The 19,368-nt window shown below is 36.8% G+C and overlaps 1 protein-coding gene across 1 annotated transcript in view; it reads left to right on the top strand.

Moving 5' to 3' along the window:
• The window catches only part of UNC5C (unc-5 netrin receptor C), a 484,018-nt gene that overhangs the window by 196,361 nt on the left and 268,289 nt on the right, over window positions 1-19,368 (top strand). The window lies entirely within an intron of this gene.

Raw genomic sequence — 19,368 nt, 5'->3', positions numbered from 1 at the left:
TGGTATTTAACATACTAATGCATACTGTGAGTAGCAAAAGTAAGTACCCTGTTACTCTCTGGTAGTTTCTAATTATACTTGAAAAATAACAACACAAAAATACACAAAGACCTCTGAGGCCCTGTCTGATCTTTAAGACGTCCCTTGCCTGACTGTGTCCCTTCTGGTCTGATCACGTAGTATTCTCTTCCCTGTGTCACACTGACTTTCTTGCTGTCTAGTTGTTTAGACTATCCAACCTGCTTGCCAGATCCGGCCTCGTACATTAGCTGTTTCCTCTCCTTGGGATGTTCTCGTAGCAGATTTTGTATTACTTCCTTATTCATATCATCTAGTCCTCCCCTAACCAATCTGGCTAAAATATCCCCAGCTTCTCACTCTTTTTTTTGCAATTAGCTTAACTCCTCATGTGCTCCAACTGGAATGTAAGCTCTTTGAAGACAAGGACTGTCTTGTTCATTATGATGTCCTCTAAACCTAGGAAATATCTACCTGAGTTACCATTATGATAAATGATACAAGAAGAAGCTATACTTAGCATATATTTGCATGAGTATGTTTTGTTTTGTTTTGTTTTGTTTTTGTATGTGTGTATGTATTGGTGCACACACTCATGCATGGACTTTTAGGAAAAAAATTAAGGACACATCTGCATACACTACTAATTATTTGGCATATTATTATATTAGGCTACATTTGTGATTGATTCTATATAAGACAGCTATTATTTTACCTCACCAAAATTCTTCAGCAGTGAATAATAGAAGCAGAAGATAATATATATTGTTAAAAATGATAAGTGTGCCTGTAGTCCCAGCTACTTGGGGGCTGGGGTGAGAGGATTGCTTGAGCCCGGGAGTTGGAGGTCAGCCTGGGCAACATAGCAAGACCCCATCTCTAAAAACAGATGGGCTTGATGGGTCACACATGTAATCCCAGCACTTTGGGAGGCTAAGGAGGGAAGATCGCTTGAGACCAGGAACTTAAGACCAGCCTAGGCAACATAGTGAGACCCTGTCTCTACAAAAAAAAACCCATAAAATTAAATTGGCTGAGCATGGTGGCACATGCCTGTAGTCCCAGCTAGACAGGAGGCTAATGTGAGAGGATTACTTGAGCCCAGGAATTCAAGGCTGCAGTAAGCTATGATCACACCACTGCACTCCAGCCTGGGCAGGAGACCAAACCCTGTTTCAAAAAGAACAACAACAACAAAAAAAAACAAAAACCAGTAGGGTCCTTCAAGACTTTGAAAGTCTTGAAGTCTTCAAAGATAATTCAATCTCTTTCTCTCTACCCCTGTGCTACTACTGTTAAGAGAGTTAAGACTCAAAATGTTGACATGGTTCACAGGGTCACATGTCTAGTAAACTACACAAGCAATTCACCAAACTGGTCTCCTGAATGGAAGTCATAAATTCTTTACACTACCCAGGTTGACTTTCTTTGCTCTGTGCTGGGTTATCCACCAATTGATCTGCTTAGCATCTTAATCTTACTAGTTTACTATACTATTTAGCTTTATGAGAACAACTTATTCTGAACAGTGCTTAAGAGTCCAGCCTCCTGAAACAGACTGTTTGGGTTTGAATTGTGACTATAGCATTCACTAGATATATTGCCTCAGTTAGGTAAGTCACATCACTGTGCCTCACTTAATTCATCTGTAAAGCAGTGATAATGATACCTGTCTTTTGCTGTGATAATTCAATAAAATAATTTATGTAATTAGTTACATTACATATATTATGTATCTATGTGTATATATGTATTACATATTCATATACAAAACAGTGTAATTATACCTATTTTTTGCAAGATCTCCAAAATATTGATTTGCAGAGTTACTTAGAATAAAGAAAAATTGAGTGCTAACTTCCATTAAACAAACAACATTTGGCCAAAGTAATTTAGCAATTTCTTTATTAGTCCAATATTGATTGAAAAATAAAACAACCTGGACATATTTTTCACTGATAATCACAGAGTTCTCCTTCATTATTAATTAAATAATTTTTATATTATCTTTTGAAACATACAACTTTGAAAGTTAAATGTATGCAAAGAGCAAAATACATTCATTTGAAGTTCATTTGGAAGGATTTCTTTTTTTTTCTTTTTTTTATTATTGTACTTTAAGTTCTAGGGTACATGTGCACAACGTGCAGGTTTGTTATATATGTATACTTGTGCCATGTTGGTGTGCTGCACCCATCAACTCGTCAGCACCCATCAACTCATCATTCACATCAGGTATAACTCCCAATACCATCCCTCCCCACTCCCTATAATAGGCCCCAGTGTGTGATGTTCCCCTTCCCGAGTCCAAGTGATCTCATTGTTCAATTCCCACCTATGAGTGAGAACATGCAGTGTTTGGTTTTCTGTTCTTGCGATAGTTTGCTGAGAATGATGGTTTCCAGCTGCATCCATGTCGCTACAAAGGACACAAACTCATCTCTTTTTATGGCTGCATAGTGTTTCATGGTGTATATGTGCCACATTTTCTTAATCCAGTCTATCACTGATGGACATATGGGTTGATTCCAAGTCTTTGCTATTGTGAATAGTGCTGCAATAAACATACGTGTGCATGTGTCTTTATAGTAGCATGATTTATAATCCTTTGGGTGTATACCCAGTAATGGGATGGCTGGGTCATATGGTACTTCTAGTTCTAGATCGTTGAGGAATCGCTGTACTGTTTTCCACAATGGTTGAACTAGTTTATAGTCCCACCAACAGTGTAAAAGTGTTCCTATTTCTCTACATCCTCTCCAGCACCTGTTGTTTCTGTATTAGCAGTTCCATTGCTTCCTTCTGTTAAGCTGGGAAATGAGGACATAGCCATATTTATTCAGGAATGAATAGAAGCATGACACAAAATCTGAAGTCTGGTGGCCTGATATTGAAATTGTCCTTGTATATCAATTTTTTAAGCAGTTTTTAAGACACCCTTGAATTTAAGCAGCCTCCATAAAGGAATGTTTTTATGTAGTCAAAACCAAATTTAGAAATCAGAAATTCTAAAGTCCAGTAGTATATAGACTCTATTTCCAATGACCCGTCCAGTTTTGTTTTTATTTCTCCTTTTTAAAATTGAGTGTGGCTTATGTTTAATATTTGTGAAGTCCTTTCAGGTTCTTCAAATGAGCAACTCTATATAAATGCAGAAATAGCATTGTTAATTCTCAAGTATTATAAAAATTACTTAATGTTTGTAAAGTACATTGAAGATGAAAATTGTTATGTAAACACTAAGTGTTAAGTATTATTTATGAAAGAAAAGCATGTTAGAGCTATGTTTGCTGATAAGTACTTTTTAAATTTCACTGAGTTTCTTTCAAGTTCACTGAGGCATGACTAAATGTTATTCAAGCACTCCAGGAATCTTCCCTCCTTTTGGGGACTTACTGCTTTTTTTTTTAGTGTCAGGTCTTAGGAATCTTAATTTACCCTTACTAATTATCACCATTACTGCCATCTAGAAACCCAGAATGCCTTAAAATTGTATACAAGTGAAATTAGCTATATATGCGGTATTTTTTGAGTGGAAAGAAATAAGTAGAGTCTTCTACTCATACTTCATTTAAAAGTCATACCAATATTTGAAATAATTATGAAAGTACTGAATAACTGGAGACAGCCTAACATCCTCTCTTAATGGTAAATGATGCTAAATTGCTGTTAATGAAGGCTGAAAACATTGGTCTGTTTTGTTTGAATTTCTTACATTTAGAGAGCAAATATTTTTTAAAATGTGACTAAATTCATCTGGGTTGTCTCTTTTCCACATTTATTCCCTTCTGTAATAGTAGCACATAGGGAAACAAACAGAACAAAGGCAGCAAACACAGGTAAGCCACCTCCTACTGAAAATAATCTAGTGTCTCCCTTTCTCCATTACGTGTTCTTCTGGCTTCCCTGTCCATGCAGAACAATAGCCTCTCTGTGATTTTATAATCTCTGCAGGAAAATCAACAAAGGTATCTGAGGGTCGCTGCATTACTAAACAGAGAACAGCAGAGGCAGAACAGCCAATGGAAAGCAGAAGCAGCAACAGGTGACCGATTTTGTACAAAATACAGGAGAGAAATGTTTCCTAGTACGTAAGGGAAAATAAACAAACAGCATGAGTGAGTAGGTCAGCTCTTAGCTTGTCCTCTCTTCCTGTAATCTTGTTTTTTTCTCTCCTTTTCTAACATTTCAACCTCTAGGAAGGAGTTGGTGACAGAGTGGTGCCATGAAATTAGAAGAAAAAGATTGGCATTCAATTTCTTAGTGCCTGTGGGGTCAATACACGCCCTGACATATGGGTTTACATTTACATTCATTACTTAGAATGTTTACATTCATTGTTCTAAGCAAATCCAAATTGACATCAGCATCTCCCAAATTTATTTTATCTCAGAACACGTTTTTTTCCCAAAACACCATTAACATCCTGCTTCTAGAATGCACTTTGGGGAATGATGATTTTTATACAATCAAAAAAGTTTCAGTTACATATTCAACTTATCACATTAACACGGAAGTATGTGACATGTTTTTGGAAGGTTTCCTTCAAATAAAATGTTTTGTTTCCAGAGGTATTTCTCTTTCATCTATCAAAAGCATATCTGTGACCCTAACCATGTCCAATAACAAAGGGGATGCTTGTGTTTTGTGTTAAATAAACTTTCCCTTAAAACATAAGAAGAAGAGGAAAAAAAAAAAAAACCTCACATAACACTTCTTTTTGCTAAATGATTCAGATTTTTCCTCTTGAGTTTATGGCTCAAACAGCCTCTGAACCCTTCTTCACTTCATCCATGCCAGCCATGCTTATAAATCTTTTACATTCTAGAAGCTTGAGATGTTTTATTATTTATCTGTATTTGTTGGGGCTAGCCTTGATAAAGTGAATTGTTTATAATGGAACTGCTTATTGCAAGGGCCTGTAAAAGAAAAATAAGCTGAATGTGGACTGTGAACTTGGATATGCACCAGAGTATAATTTTTCCTGCTACACAACAGGGTAGAAAGAGACTGAAATCACCGGCAGAGTTTTTGGAGATTTAAGGATTGGAAACAGAGCTACCTTGTATCATCTTCACTTGGGGTTTTGCACTGAAAAGTAACATCTTACTTGAAAGGGATATCAGAATTGGGAGGGCCACTCAGTAATCATGCAACATTTCAAAACCTTTTGTTTGTCTGCTTCCTTGTACTCTGTCTCTGGAATTTATGATTCTCAACCAGTCAGTACAAGCAACCATGACACTCTACTTATTTAATGAATGAATATGTTTAAGGGAGCAAATGAAAGTGTGGGACATGCAAAATTTATTCAACTATCCATTTCCTGTTGTACGTTTTTCTGCAAGAGCAAAACTCTTCTGTGATGTGTTGCTGTACTCTGAGAGAAGTTAACAAATATTGGTAGGGAATGGGCTTTGACATACTGCAGTGCCTCTGTGGCCCTTGCACTGCTGTGCTTTCATATTCTGGAGCTAGACTCCAGTGCACAGAGTAGAAAAATAATAAGTTCTTTGAGCTGAAACTTCATAGTCACTGTGGGATATTCAAGAAGGAGACCAATGGGGAGAAAGATAATATAGTCATGGCTTTGAACTTTTCCTAGATTTTACTTGCCAGAAACCAAACGAGAGTCACTCTGACACCTTATTATTACTAGCTCTTTCTCCATGTAGGGAAAAGTGCTCCACAGTCCATGTCAACAAAAGTGAAAGGGAGTTCACACATGAGAGAGAAGGTGGTCTGAATTTAGTGTGTAAAGAAAGTATAGTAAAGCTAAGATCTATTCCAAGCCTCAGCTTGGAGGCCACTTTCAGTGGCAAGTCAGTCTTTTCCTTTCCCTCTGATTCAAGTAAGGTGCCCCTTCTTTCATTTCCAGAGCACTTTTCAGACTATGTTATATGTATCCGTTTCACTGTCTGGTACCAGAGTAGGTGCTTAGTAAACATGTATGAATGAATGCATAAGCATTGGATCTCAGACATTACTGTGAAGAGGAAGAGATAAAACATACATTTATGAATTGATTATGAGATAATGTGATGCATTATTGTAGAATTAACAAGTAATGTCCAAGAAAGAAGAGATCAAAGAGGGCTATAATTCATTCAGTCAACTGCTATGAATTTTTCCTGTGTTAGATGAACTAGTGGATTAGAAATATATAGTCCCTACAATCATGGAACGTATAAACTAACAAAGCACACAGACATTAAATAAAGAAAACATAAACATGTACAATTCACATTTTGATAATAATTAGAGAGCATAACTGGGAAGACATAATCTATATGGGCAGGCAGGGAAGGCATTTTTAAGGAGGTGATATTTAAAAGTGATGATCGAAGATGAGGAGGGACAAAAGGAAAGATTAACTTGTGCACAGGCTGTGAAGGCATCAAGAGCTCAGCTGTGTGAGAAAAAGAGAGAAGGCTGAAGATGAGTGAGCTGGGTAGGCATGCTGGGCTGGCGTTGTGAGTAGAGAAACAGGCTGGAGCCAGATCATACTTGGTAGAAGGTTTGGATTTTAACTGAGATGAGTTTGCATGCATTTGTCAAAATTCAGTGAATGTAAACTTAATATTTGTGAATTCTATTTTGTGTAAATACTGCATGAAAAAAAATCTAAACTAATATTGAACTCTGGTTAATGATTTACATGTTTAAATATTTACTGGGATGATTCCTGGGTTGTAATTTACGTTGAAATGCATCAAAAAGATAAAATTGATAGAGGAGTAGACAAATATATAGAAGTATGATAAAACTAGTAAAGTAAGTTACTAATAAATCCAAGTGGTAGATACACAGATAGTCACTGCAAAATTTCTTCAACTTTGCTGTATGTTTGAAAATATTCATAACAGTTTTAGAAAAAATAAATGCTCCAAAATGAAAATAAGGAAATATATAATAATCATACAAAATCCCACAACTCCAAAAGAAGGATTCTTCTAGCATATTACCATTTGATTCTTGCTCTGTGACTTTTTAGTTTTATGGAATTGATATCTGCATTTTAAAATAATAAGCATACCTCATCACTTTGAAGAAATCATTTTAAATTATTTGCATCGTTTTACATTACTTAAACTTTCCGATCTTTGATGAAGTATTTCTTTGACTGAGTATAAAGACAAGTCTCTTAGACTAGAATACATCGATCCTCAACTGTCCACCCAGTACCTGTCAGTGTGGCAGAAAGGAAGTGAACACACTGGTGTCTATTAGTGTAATCAGTTCTCAGCAGAAGATTCTACTTTTAAAGTTTTTTAAGATTTGTGGTTGACTTAACTGACATAAAAGAAAGAACAATTGTTTCTTTGAAGGTAGCTAAGGGTACCCAAGAGTCTCAGTGTATTCAGTAGTTTAGCTTCTAACTTGTTTCTGTGAAAATGTAAGTAGCATAGTGTGAAGGCTGTGGAGCAGATTGCTCTTTTTCTTGATGAGTTGCTACCTACCATGAGCATTTTGCTGATAAATTAGTGCATCACACAATGTTAGCAGCCTCATGCTTGATCTCTCCATGTTTTCAATGAAAATATTTCCCTTTTATTGATGTTTGTTCTTATTGACCCTTTGAGGTCAGAAGACAGAGTTTCTTTATTAAATCAGTAAATCAGGGGTATTTAATTGGCTCTAGAAACTTCTGAGTGGTTTTGGCCTATTCCAGCCCCAAACAGGGTTCTGACCGACCACTGTGAATTCTGCTTTTCCAGGAAGGTAGGGGGTGAGAGATTATAACAGGCTCTGTGTAAATTGTCAGTTGCTCATTGCCTTCAAAGCACTGGTTTTCTTGGTGTAGGCAAAATGCCAAAATCAATGTTTTTGACTCACATAAAGAAATAGTTTAGCATTTAGAAAACTATATGGTTATCCCTCTTTCTGACAGGCCATCAGACATTTAAAAAATAAAATATGTCTTAGATTTTTACAGAGGAACTTATTTTTATTCTTCATGTTACATCAAAAATAATTACATGAGTGTTGGCCTTAGCAACTGTGCTAAGATCAATGATACTGCAGGAATGATGAAAGTAGACTTTTATAATGAGAGCAAATGGCCCAGAGTCTGTGAGAAATTGCTGAGGATCCTTTTACGGTAGCACCATTGCTAATTAAAATCTAAGAATCAGCACCAAGATTGTTCAGGAAACACAAATACTGATTGGAGAACCAACCTTGAGGATCATTCCAATTTCTAAACTATCTTCATTGGAATTTAACTTTTTTAAAAATGTCTCCAAAGCAGCATAACCTCACTTCTATTCATTTCCTTTTACATTTCTTACATTTGGTTCCCTAGGCTTTCTGTTCTTGTGCTTAAGATCATTATTACTTGATATGGGGCAGTGACAAATGAGGGAGGCAATTTGTTCAGAAATCATGCCTGTGGCAAGTATTTCTAGACTGGAGGATGTAGCCTCATTTATCATCATCATTATCACTGAAAAGCTATAGGTCAGGAATGTCTTAAGTCCCCTGTGTTTCAGCATTGTCTATTAAATTGGGGTTAATTAAAATGTCTCTTCTAAAAGTACTTCTCTTGAATACACACATACACTTTAACTCTGGTCTTTTTTAGCAGAGCCATTACTCTATTTCTTGTAGGGAGGAATGGAATGACATGTGTAGGGCATGATTTCATTTTTTAGACTGAAAAAGGAAAACCACCTAGAGAATTGTGACTTTCAGACATGGCAATGGTTCTGCCTCCATGTAAAGGCTATAGTCCACTTTTAAAATATCTCTTTTTTTTTAGTCTTTACCCCTTATTTCGTTGATATTTTAAGAAAGGAAAAGTAGACTCAATCTGTGTTCTTATCCTTCCAAAGAATATATTTCATGCTCTAGTTTTTCTGAAGTTAGGACACATAGGTATTAGCTTGGAAAAGTATTTAAAGTACAGGTTTCTCAGCCCCATTACCAGAGATTTCAATTCAGTAAGACCAAGATGAAACCTAGAAATCTGAGTTTTAACAAGCTTTTGAGATGATTCTGATGCCTGTGGTACTTGGACACATTTTTGAAAACTGTACTTTCTACCATCGCTATAGAGTGATATGGGGATGAGTGTAAAGGGTGCTAGGAAACTGCACAGGAAGGGAACGTAAATTAAAAGGTGGTAGCACTGAGATTTGAACTGAGAGCTGAAGGTTGCGTGGGAGTTACCTAAAGGCAGTTGGAAGTGCATGGGGTATGAGAGGATGAAAACATTTTAAACTCAAGTTTTTTCGAGTAAAAAGACATAGAGGCTAGAGAGAAAATGTTACTTTAGGGTCCACAAGTGTATCAATCTGGATGAAGAATGATGTGTGAGTGGCTAAGGAGGTGGGATGTAAAGATGAGCTTGAGGAAGTGAGTGGAGATCAGACTGTGAAGTCCTCGGAGCCATGTTCAAGATTTAGGAAAACATCCTGCCAAACACCACCAGGACTTCTGTAAGCTGTGGACCTTGCCACCATTCACGAGTTCTTTCATGTTCTTAGGCTGCATATAGTCTGGGGTCTGTCATCATCAAAAAGAGAAAACTGCTTTCAATGTAATTTTCATTTCCATTGCACCTTCCAAGGGTGAGACTCTACAGAAAAAAACAGATCATGAAGTAACATGCAAGAGGAATGGCTTTGTGGATATATTTTATTTGAAGATAATTGGTACTTAATAATTCAGACAGCTTACTTCATTGACTTTGAACCATAAATATTAGGAAGAGAACACTAGGACTGTGGTAAGCCAATGTCATGTGACAAAGATTAAAAGGAAAACAAATGGTCTAAGATTCCACCATTTGTGTATTCTGTTGTATTTTTAAGTGCATTTCTTTTCTAACAGGTAATTGAAGATAAACCAGGCATTTTTATCATTTATTTTGGGTGCATCTAATCATGACATTTAAATAAATAATCATCCTCATCCTATAACACAAATTAATGTTCAAATACATGTTAGACTTCAAACTGAAAATTATTTTCAAGACTTTTTGAAGTTCACAGCAAATTTGAGAGAGAGGTACAGAGCTGTCCCAGAGATGGCACTCCCTCCCACATATGCATAGCCTCCCCAATTATTAACATCCTGTACCAGAGTGGTACAGTTCTTACAGTCGATGAACCTACACTGACACATCATTATCGATCAGAGTCCACAGTTTACGTTAGGGTTCACTCTTGGTGGTGTACATTCTGTGGGTTTTGGCCAATGTATAACGACATGTATCCATCAATTATAGTATCACACAGAGTATTTTCCTTGCCCTAAAAATCCTCTGTCTTCCACCAGTTCATCTCTCCCTCCGCACTAACCCCAGCAACCACTAATCTTTTTACTGTCTCCATAGTTTGGCCTTTTCTAGAATGACATATAATTGCATACAGTATGTAGCCTTTTCAGATTAGCTTCTTTCACTTAGTAATATGCATGTAAGTTTCCTCCATGTCTTTACAAGTCTTGATAGCTCATTTGCTCTGAGTTTTTCAATGCTATCCCTACTTGTTTTCTCTTCCTGGTTAAGGATATGTGTGTATTTCAATGTGTGCTTATGTGTCAATAACTACCAGTCAAGAAATGGCAAGAATATATGTCAGAAATGTAAGAAAATTGCTAACTTGAGCTTAAATTTGATGTGTTGACTCCACTGTTGTGAATGAGGCTTCTTTGGCCCCGATCTGATTCGTGTCAGTATACAAACACCTCAAAATGGAAAGCTTACAGTCTGCCAGGAAGAATTTTTTTTTCTTCTTTTTTTTCTCCATTTAACTTTGAAAGTGGGAGGATTTGATTTTTTGATTGCCAAATTGCTGTCAACTTAAAACAACTAGATTTTATTTTCTTATAGTTAATTTCTTGATCTGGATCAAGATCTGAGCAAGAAAACAGCTACCACTGTAAACAGCTATTGAGGCAAGAAAAAGTGTACTTAATATAGTACAGACACAATCTGTGGTCTGTATGATTGGATGGTAAAATTCCAGTTTGTTGTTTTTAGTTTTTGTTTTTTTTTTTTTTTTAAGAATCACTAAGTATTATTTAAAGGGAAGATCTAAAATGCTCAGCAAGTAAAAATCAAATCCTTAAGATAGTTTTTAAAGACAGTTTCAGACATGTCATCTAAATGCTAGTTTTAAAGTGCTACCTAATGAACTAGAAGAGGCCTTGATTAGCACATTTGCCTGCATTTGGCCTACTGAGTAGTGAAAGGCTTGTTTAGGGTGGGTTCTGCTTTCTCAAATTGCCCTCCTTAAACAAACAGAGCAAGAGCAGAAAGCTTTTAGATGTATAACATGAAGCCTTACAAGAAGCTGAAAGTCAGCCCATGAAAGAAAGGAGCTGTTTAGTGGGTTTCCAGTTAAGGATCTGGGTGGTGCTGGAAACAGAATGGTAGATAATAGACTCCTAGTGACCGGGCTGTCAGGAGATAGAAAACTGTAGCAGCTTTGTGGGAAAATAGAATTGCTGGGTTTGCCCACTTGACCTTTACTCTGAATAGATGGGCTTAAGAAGATCACAAAGGACTTTGCAAAAAAGTAGTCTCCTCAGTTCTTTTGGTGCCTGAAACTCCTTCTTTATTCTGGGGAGTTTTAAGTTTGTTTCTTAGTATTCTTAAAGGGATTCTGTGAAATCCCTATTATCATTCCATAGGTATGTGTTTTAAATGAAGGCATTGCTCACTATATGGCCATCACATGTCCTGTGCAGCAGTGAAGCTAACTGTTTATGGGAAAAGATTACTGAATAGGGACTCCAACATCTGTACACTCCACATTATCACTCCTATCAAAGGCATTCATTGAGCCCCCTTCTATGTTTCTGGGTAATTGCATAATCTTATTTAAATAAGAAATGCAATCACCATTTGAAGGCAAAATGTGTATCAAATGCATATATACTGCTATATAGATGAAAGGCTTGCAGATTAATTGGCAGCATTTTCAGAAAATAGGGCTTGACAGTAGCAGTTCATGTGAAAAAGATCTGGGAGATTTTAGTTAAGTACAAGTTGAATATGTGCCAAGGTTACGATGTGGTGGCCAGCAACCCAATTTAATCTCATAATAGTTGCATGTATAGAATTACAATTTTCTGCCCTAGGATGCATGGACGCTGATTGCACATTTTAAAAGTTGTGTCCTGTTATGAACATCACACTCCTGGATAAAACTGGCAAGTTTGAGAATATACAAAGGAGACCGAAAACTCTGGGGAAAAAAAAAAAAAAAGAAAAAACACCCTAAGCCCTTTAAAGGAATTGATCATAGTTAACACAGAGAAGAAAATCTAGCGATTTGGATGGAAGATAAATGGTAGTCATGATAACAAATTTCAAATAGCTGAAGGCCTAGTATATAGAAAAATATCATTTGTGAGTTTTCAGAAAATTTATTGAAACCACACATAAGAATAAATAACAGATGGATTAAAGAGACAGATGTGGGAAAATATAAAGAAACCATAAAAACTACAGAAGAAAATAGAAGCAAATACAAACATACCTCAAAGATATTGTGGGTTTGGTTCTAGACCACCACAATAAAGCAGATACTACAATCAAGTGAGTCACATGAATTTTTTGGTTTCCCAGTGCATATCAAAGTAATGTTTACACTCTCCTGAGTCTATTATGTGTGCAATAACATTCTACCTGAAAAACAATGTACATACCTTAATTTAAAAAAAAAACTTTATCGCTAGAAAAATCCTAATGATCATCTGGGCCTTTAGCAAGTTCTCATCTCTTTGCTGGTTGAGGGTCTTGCCTTGATGTTGATGGCTGCTGACCAGTCAGGGTGGAGGTTGTTGAAGACTGGGTTGACTGTGGCGATTTCTTAAAAATATGAGAACAGTGAAGTTTGCCACAGCTGACTCTTCTTTTCATGGGCGATATCTCTAAAGCATACAATGCAGTTTCATAGCATTTACCCATGGTAGAACTTCTTTAAAAATTGGAGTCAATCCTCTCAAACTCTGCTACTGCTTTATCAACTAAGTTTATGTCATATTCTAAATCCTTTGTTGTCATTTCAATACTATTCACAGCATCTTGACCAGCAATACATTCCATCTCAAGAAACTACTTTCCTTGCTCATCTGTAAGAAGCAACTCCTCAGCCATTCAAGTTTGACCATGAGATTGCTGCAATTCAGTCACATCTTCATGTTCAACTTTTAATTCTAATTCTCTTCCTAGTTCTACCACATCTGCAATTACTTCCTCCACTGAACTCTTGAACCCCCTCAAAGTCATTCATGAGGATCACTTCTCCTCTTTAGCTATGAAGGTCCTACATGGCATCTTCTTCCAATATATGGATATTTTGTCTACATTAAAAATCTGTTGTTTAGTGTTGCTACCTTCATCAATAATCTTAGCTAGATCTTCTGGATAACTTGCTATAGTTTCTACATCCGCACTTGCTGTTTCACCTTGCACTTTTAAGTTACGGAGATGACTTCTTTCCATGAACCTCATGAACGAATCTCTGCTAGTTTCTAACTTCTTAGCTTCCTCACTTCTCTCAGCATTCCAATAATTGGAGAGAGTTAGGGTCTTATTTTGGATTAGGCTTTTGCTTAAGAGAATGTTGTGACTGGTTTGATCTTCTATCCAGACCACTAAAACTTTCTCTGTATCAACAATGAGGCTGTTTTACTTTCTTTTCATTCATGTGTTCACTGGAGTAGCACTTTCAATTTGCTTCACGAAGTTTTTTGCATTCACAACTCAGTTAACTGTTTGGCACCAGAGGCCTAGCTTTCAGCCTCTCTTGAATTTGGCATGCCTTTCTCACCTAGCTTAATTATTTCTAGCTTTTGATTTCAAGTGGGAGATGTGTAAATCTTCCTTTCACTTGAACACTTAGAGGTCATTAGAGGATTAGTAATTGGCTTAATTTCAAAATTGTTGTGTCTTAGGGAATAGGAAGGCCTGACAAGAGAAAGAGAGATGAGAGAACGGCTCATTGCTGGAGCAATCAGAAAACACATGACATTGGTTGATTGATTTTACTGTCTTGTGTGAGTGTGGTTCATGGCACATCAAAACAATTACAATAGCAACCTCAAAGATCACCGATCAAAGATCACCATGGCAGATTTAATTATAATGAAAAACTTTGAAATATGGCAAGAATTAGCAAAATGTGGCATAGAGATATGAAGTGAGTATACGCTCTTGGAAAAATGGCGCAGATAAACTTGTCTGACACAGGGTTGCCAGAAACCTTCAATTTGTAAGAAATGCAATATCTGCAAATACAATAAAGAAAAGTGCAAAAAAATCATGTATGCCTATTTCTAACTTCTTTTGGAGGTTGTATGGATGATACTGAATGAAAAATATATAAAAGGAAGTGCTGGTAGTTATGATTAGGAATATCTGAATTATTAAAAAATTCTTTGAAGTTATCAAAATTTAAAACATGAACTGAGGAAATTATTAAAATTACACTTAACAATACTTAATGGTATGAATAAATGTGCACAATATAATGTTGACTAAAAGATCTCTAGATCAAACTTTAATTTTAAAGTTGAAATATATGTGTTTGCTAAGAAATCATTTTTAATCAATTTCTTTGGGTGTTCAAATTATATGCTTTATGTTTTCAGAAAGACATATAAAGTAATGAATATAAAAAAACAAGTGAGTCAATTATTTAGACTTTCTGAGTAAATAAAGTTAACAAAAATAAGCTATTTCTAACAATTAAACTTTTAACAATGTCTTTTGGCCTATGGGCTGTCTCCTTCATTGGAAGAATTTGTGCAGAAAATCACTGTAAATCTGAGATAATATAGAACAGATTTCCTATGGTAGGAAGGGATCCTGTATTTGGTGATCTCAAATGCCTTTTCAACACTGACCTTCTAGAGGGGAAAGGCAATTTACAATTTGAAACATTTTGCAGATTGGAGTGGAAAAGTGACAAGTGACATTGAAATGCACAATTTCAACTTTAGACATTTTTAAAATGACAAAAAAATGTAAGTCCAGAGACTTATTAAAATGATCAAGAATACAGCCAACTCAAATTTCCTGAAGCCTAGTCCGGTCCTTTCCCTTCTGTAGAGACAGAATAGTTTGGTGGGTAAAAGTGTCTGGGTTGAATTTCAGTTAGGAGCACCTCCTCTTTCTAGACTTCCCTGTGCCTCAGTTTCCTCATCTATAAAATATCTGGGCCAGGTGCGGGGGCTCATGCCTGTAATCCCAGCACTTTGGGAGGCCGAGGAGGGCAGATCACGAGGTCAGATCAAGACCATCCTGGCTAACACGGTGAAACCCTGTCTCTACTGAAAATATAAAAATTTAGCTGGGGCCGGGCGCGGTGGCTCAAGCCTGTAATCCCAGCACTTTGGGAGGCCGAGACGGGCGGATCACGAGGTCAGGAGATCGAGACCATCCTGGCTAACACGGTGAAACCCCGTCTCTACTAAAAAATACAAAAAAATTAGCCGGGCGAGGTGGCGGGCGCCTGTAGTCCCAGCTACTCGGGAGGCTGAGGCAGGAGAATGGCGTGAACCCGGGAGGCGGAGCTTGCCGTGAGCTGAGATCCGGCCACTGCACTCCAGCCTGGGCGGCAGAGCCAGACTCCGTCTCAAAAAAAAAAAAAAAAAAAAAAAAAAATTTAGCTGGACGTGGTGGTGGGCACCTGTAGTCCCAGCCACTCAGGAGGCTCAGGCAGGAGAATGGTGTAAACCCGGGAGGTGGAGCTTGCAGTGAGCGGAGGTCGGGCCACTGCACTCCAGCCTGGACGACAGAGCGAGACTCCGTCTCAAAAAAAAAAAAAAAAAAAAAACAAACAAACAAAAATAAACAAACAAAAAAAAACTTACCATACTTACAATGTTGCTGAGAGAATTGAGCACTTTAATATATATGAAGCAATCAGCCCAGTACCCGAAATATGTGAAAAATCAGTATTTCCTACTCTTCATACACTGTGTCTATATACACAGACATGTATATATGGTAATTTTGGTATTTCAATTTTGGTTTCCATGTGTGTACACACACACACACACACTTGGAATGAGGCGTGGGGGTAGGGAGGGATGTCAAAGGTTATTCCGGTTTGTTTATTTATTTATTTTCATCTTATCTTAGTACCTTCAGAAGTCACTCATCAGGGTCTTCATCCTTCAATATGATTTACTAAAAATTCCACGAATCAGAAAAAATAGAACCCTTTATAATTTACCCCATTTAAAAGGTGACACATTTTTACATGTGAATTAATGCTGACCTTTTTTTAGTGTTTAATAATATTTAGTTTGTGGAAACTGATCAGTTTTGTTATAGTTTTCCACCTTAAGACCATCTAGATTGGGCCATAAGCATATTTCTATTCAGTTTAGAAACAATAATCACTATACTAAAATGTTTGTTTCCCTTTTGTTTGTATCCTTAACTTTAGAAGATTAAAAAGGTGTTTGAGAATGTTTACCCCGGTATTACTATAGCCTGGCTCTGAATCACACTGATGCAAATGCTCACATGTACACGAACTTCTCTCTCGTGTGCAGGAATGGGCACAGATAGAGTCTGCACTTTTTACAGAAAAAGGCTTAGATGACTTATGCCTCTGGAAATCTATGCTTCATTTTTAAAGACATTTCTCCTAAATCTTTAAATGTCTTTTGTTTGTGATTTATCTTGCCAGTATTCAAATCGATTTTAAATACTGAAAGACAAAAGTCTCAAAATGTATCTATTTGAATGGTAAAGAATACCATGAGAACTTTTTTCTATCTTTTTGAATGTATTTTATTGTGACAGTTTTTTCAGATCTTGTCGTGATCCACGGATAGCATCCCTCATATGCAATTCCATGACCCGTAATTCCATGGTGTTACTTACATTTTTAAAGTATAACTGCATTGAGAAAGGTGAGCTGAGAGCAGACAACTTACTTTCTCCTGCCATACAGAAGCAGCCAGTGGGCTCAGCTGCCAGTGAACACAGGTGATAGTCCCTGTGCTTTCTGGGCGGCATGGCCAAAGCACTGTTGTCTTTAATGCCACAGAGGTCCAAAATACAGTTTTGTGTCCTCCAACTCCCAGAGAGAAATTCCTGTCAGTCTACTCACATGATTTTTAGGCTCAGGAAATTCTCTCTAGCAAAAGATACAGTCCTTTCATATAGCAAGTGTCATGGTTGCAATGGGACTTGTCAAGGGATTTGTCTGCATTAACAAAGGTATTCCCTGGGGTCGTGGGAAAACATCTCATTGTTGAGCAGAGACCACCACCACTTATGTATATTTAATAATAATGCTGTTCCTGAGCTTTCAAAAATCAACAAATTTAAAATTCTGAAATTGTGAACTGCTGTTAATATTTTTGTATTATATGTGCTATGCCTATTCCCAGCAACCTTCCTCATAGTACTCATGTTTTGGTTTGTTTGGTTTTTTTCTGCATCTGGAAGGGGAAACACATATAACCACACATGTGTGTGCAAATACACATATAAACACAGCAGAATTATCCACTGGCAGCCATATTCGCCAAACTAATTAAAGAGAATAGCATATTAACATGCACACCATAAAGCAAACTCCATTCTCTCTAGAGCATTCTCTCACTGAGATACAAGGACTTTATCTTTGCACAGTGGGTCTGAACTAATTGAGATGTCTTAAAAAAAACAAGTCAGTTAAGAAGGTTGAGGCGACGGATGTTGTTGCAAAATTGTCAGTTTGCAAGAAGACATTCTCTCGGAAAAAAAAAATACAGCCCCCGGTTGCAGATCTAATCAGTGGCGGGTATGGGAAGTGGGGAAGAGAGCATAGAGGGAAAAAAATAGGTCTCAAAGAGAAAAAAAGAGCAAGACCCTAATTGAAATGGGAAGCATTCTCATTTTAGAAAATGTTTTCTTAACAGATTGCTCTAGCCCTCTGCCTTAAGGTTTTTGATTAAATTAATGATGGGAGTGATAAGCTCCATTCGTGTTGCTGTTTCCAGAGGGAAATTTTCTACAGCCTCCTCTTTGCCTTCGTTCCCCAAATCTCAGGTATGACAATAGAATTGCTCATTGAGACCATAACATGCCAAGAAGATGAACGTAATATTACTATGCAAATGCAGACAATCCAGGAAATTAATATTTCATGTGTGCCTACCTAAACGAGTAACGTTTCCATTATGGGCTTGGTGTCACTCAGCTGGGAAGCTGTTGCTGCAGCTTGTTGTCGTCAGTGAGGTCTTGAACTTCTCTTTTTTGTTTCATGTTGCCTGCTGTCTTGGGACCAGTCAGCACATCTGACATGTTGTGCTCTGTTGGCCCTTGCTGTTACCACAGATCTTTTACTAGTGCAGATAAATGAAGTTGTTATGATCCATGGGACATTATCAACTTGATTTCCTGTCTTAGTAGTAAAGTATTAGAGAAAGAAAAGCAGCCAAGTCTTAGATAATAAAGAGGAAAAAATATTTCAGTAAAATGAACCATAAAATCCATAATAGGAGATATGATGGGGACTTTTCCATGCAACATAATTAGCAGACTGAGTGCTCTCAAAAACATAGTAAGAAGAGTGTTACTTTGAGGGCCTGAAATAGTTATAGTAAATTATTCATAAACATGTGTTTGCCAAACATGATTATATTTCATAATCTGATGAGAACTATTGTGTTAACAATTAGCAGTGTGTGTGTGTGTGTGTGTGTATTAAAGAAAGTATATAGTAGGAGTATGAAGCAATCTCGGTTTTAACATTCTGATTCTTGTTTTGAATCAAATATCAAATAAAAGATATTTCCTTAAGAGCAGAAACCAAAAGAAATCTTTGAAAAAAAAAATCTACCATAGCACCTGAAAGAACAACAAGCATTCAAATAGATGTTCGATAAATATGTTGGATATAATTTTTTTAGTTTTCCAACTTTGTTGAAAAATAGATGTATCCTAGAAATGAAGGGTGGCAATGTAGGCCAGAGAACAATGGGCTTCTGGGGTCTCCTCTCTTCTCTCTTATGCTGTCTGTCTTCATGGCCAACCTTTATGAAGAATGAACTACAGTTATACTACAGCTATTCTATAGTAAAGAAACTTTTAGAGAAACTAGAGTCATGAAAATCTGTTCCAAAAAGATCACAGGGAAGTGATTCTGATGTAAAATTTTGAGGATCCAGAGTAATTTGTTTGGATAGAAATAACTGGAGAAGGGATTTCAGGTTGAAAACACATGTCTAACAATTGAGAAAGGGAGAAGTCTCGGTCCTGTTTGCTCAGATGGAGTGAAAAAACTGAACAAGAACATTCTAGAGATTGAAGATAGGATTCTCAAAGAACAGGTCCCAAATTCTAAATTGTAATAGATAGCAGATCTGGAATTAAATGCTAGGAAGACC

The sequence above is a fragment of the Trachypithecus francoisi genome, unplaced genomic scaffold, assembly GCF_009764315.1.
Source record: "Trachypithecus francoisi isolate TF-2019V2 unplaced genomic scaffold, Tfra_2.0 Lachesis_group1, whole genome shotgun sequence".
NCBI lineage: Eukaryota > Metazoa > Chordata > Mammalia > Primates > Cercopithecidae > Trachypithecus > Trachypithecus francoisi.
Note: the sequence above shows the minus strand (reverse complement) of the source record. Positions and strands in the feature narration are given on the sequence as shown.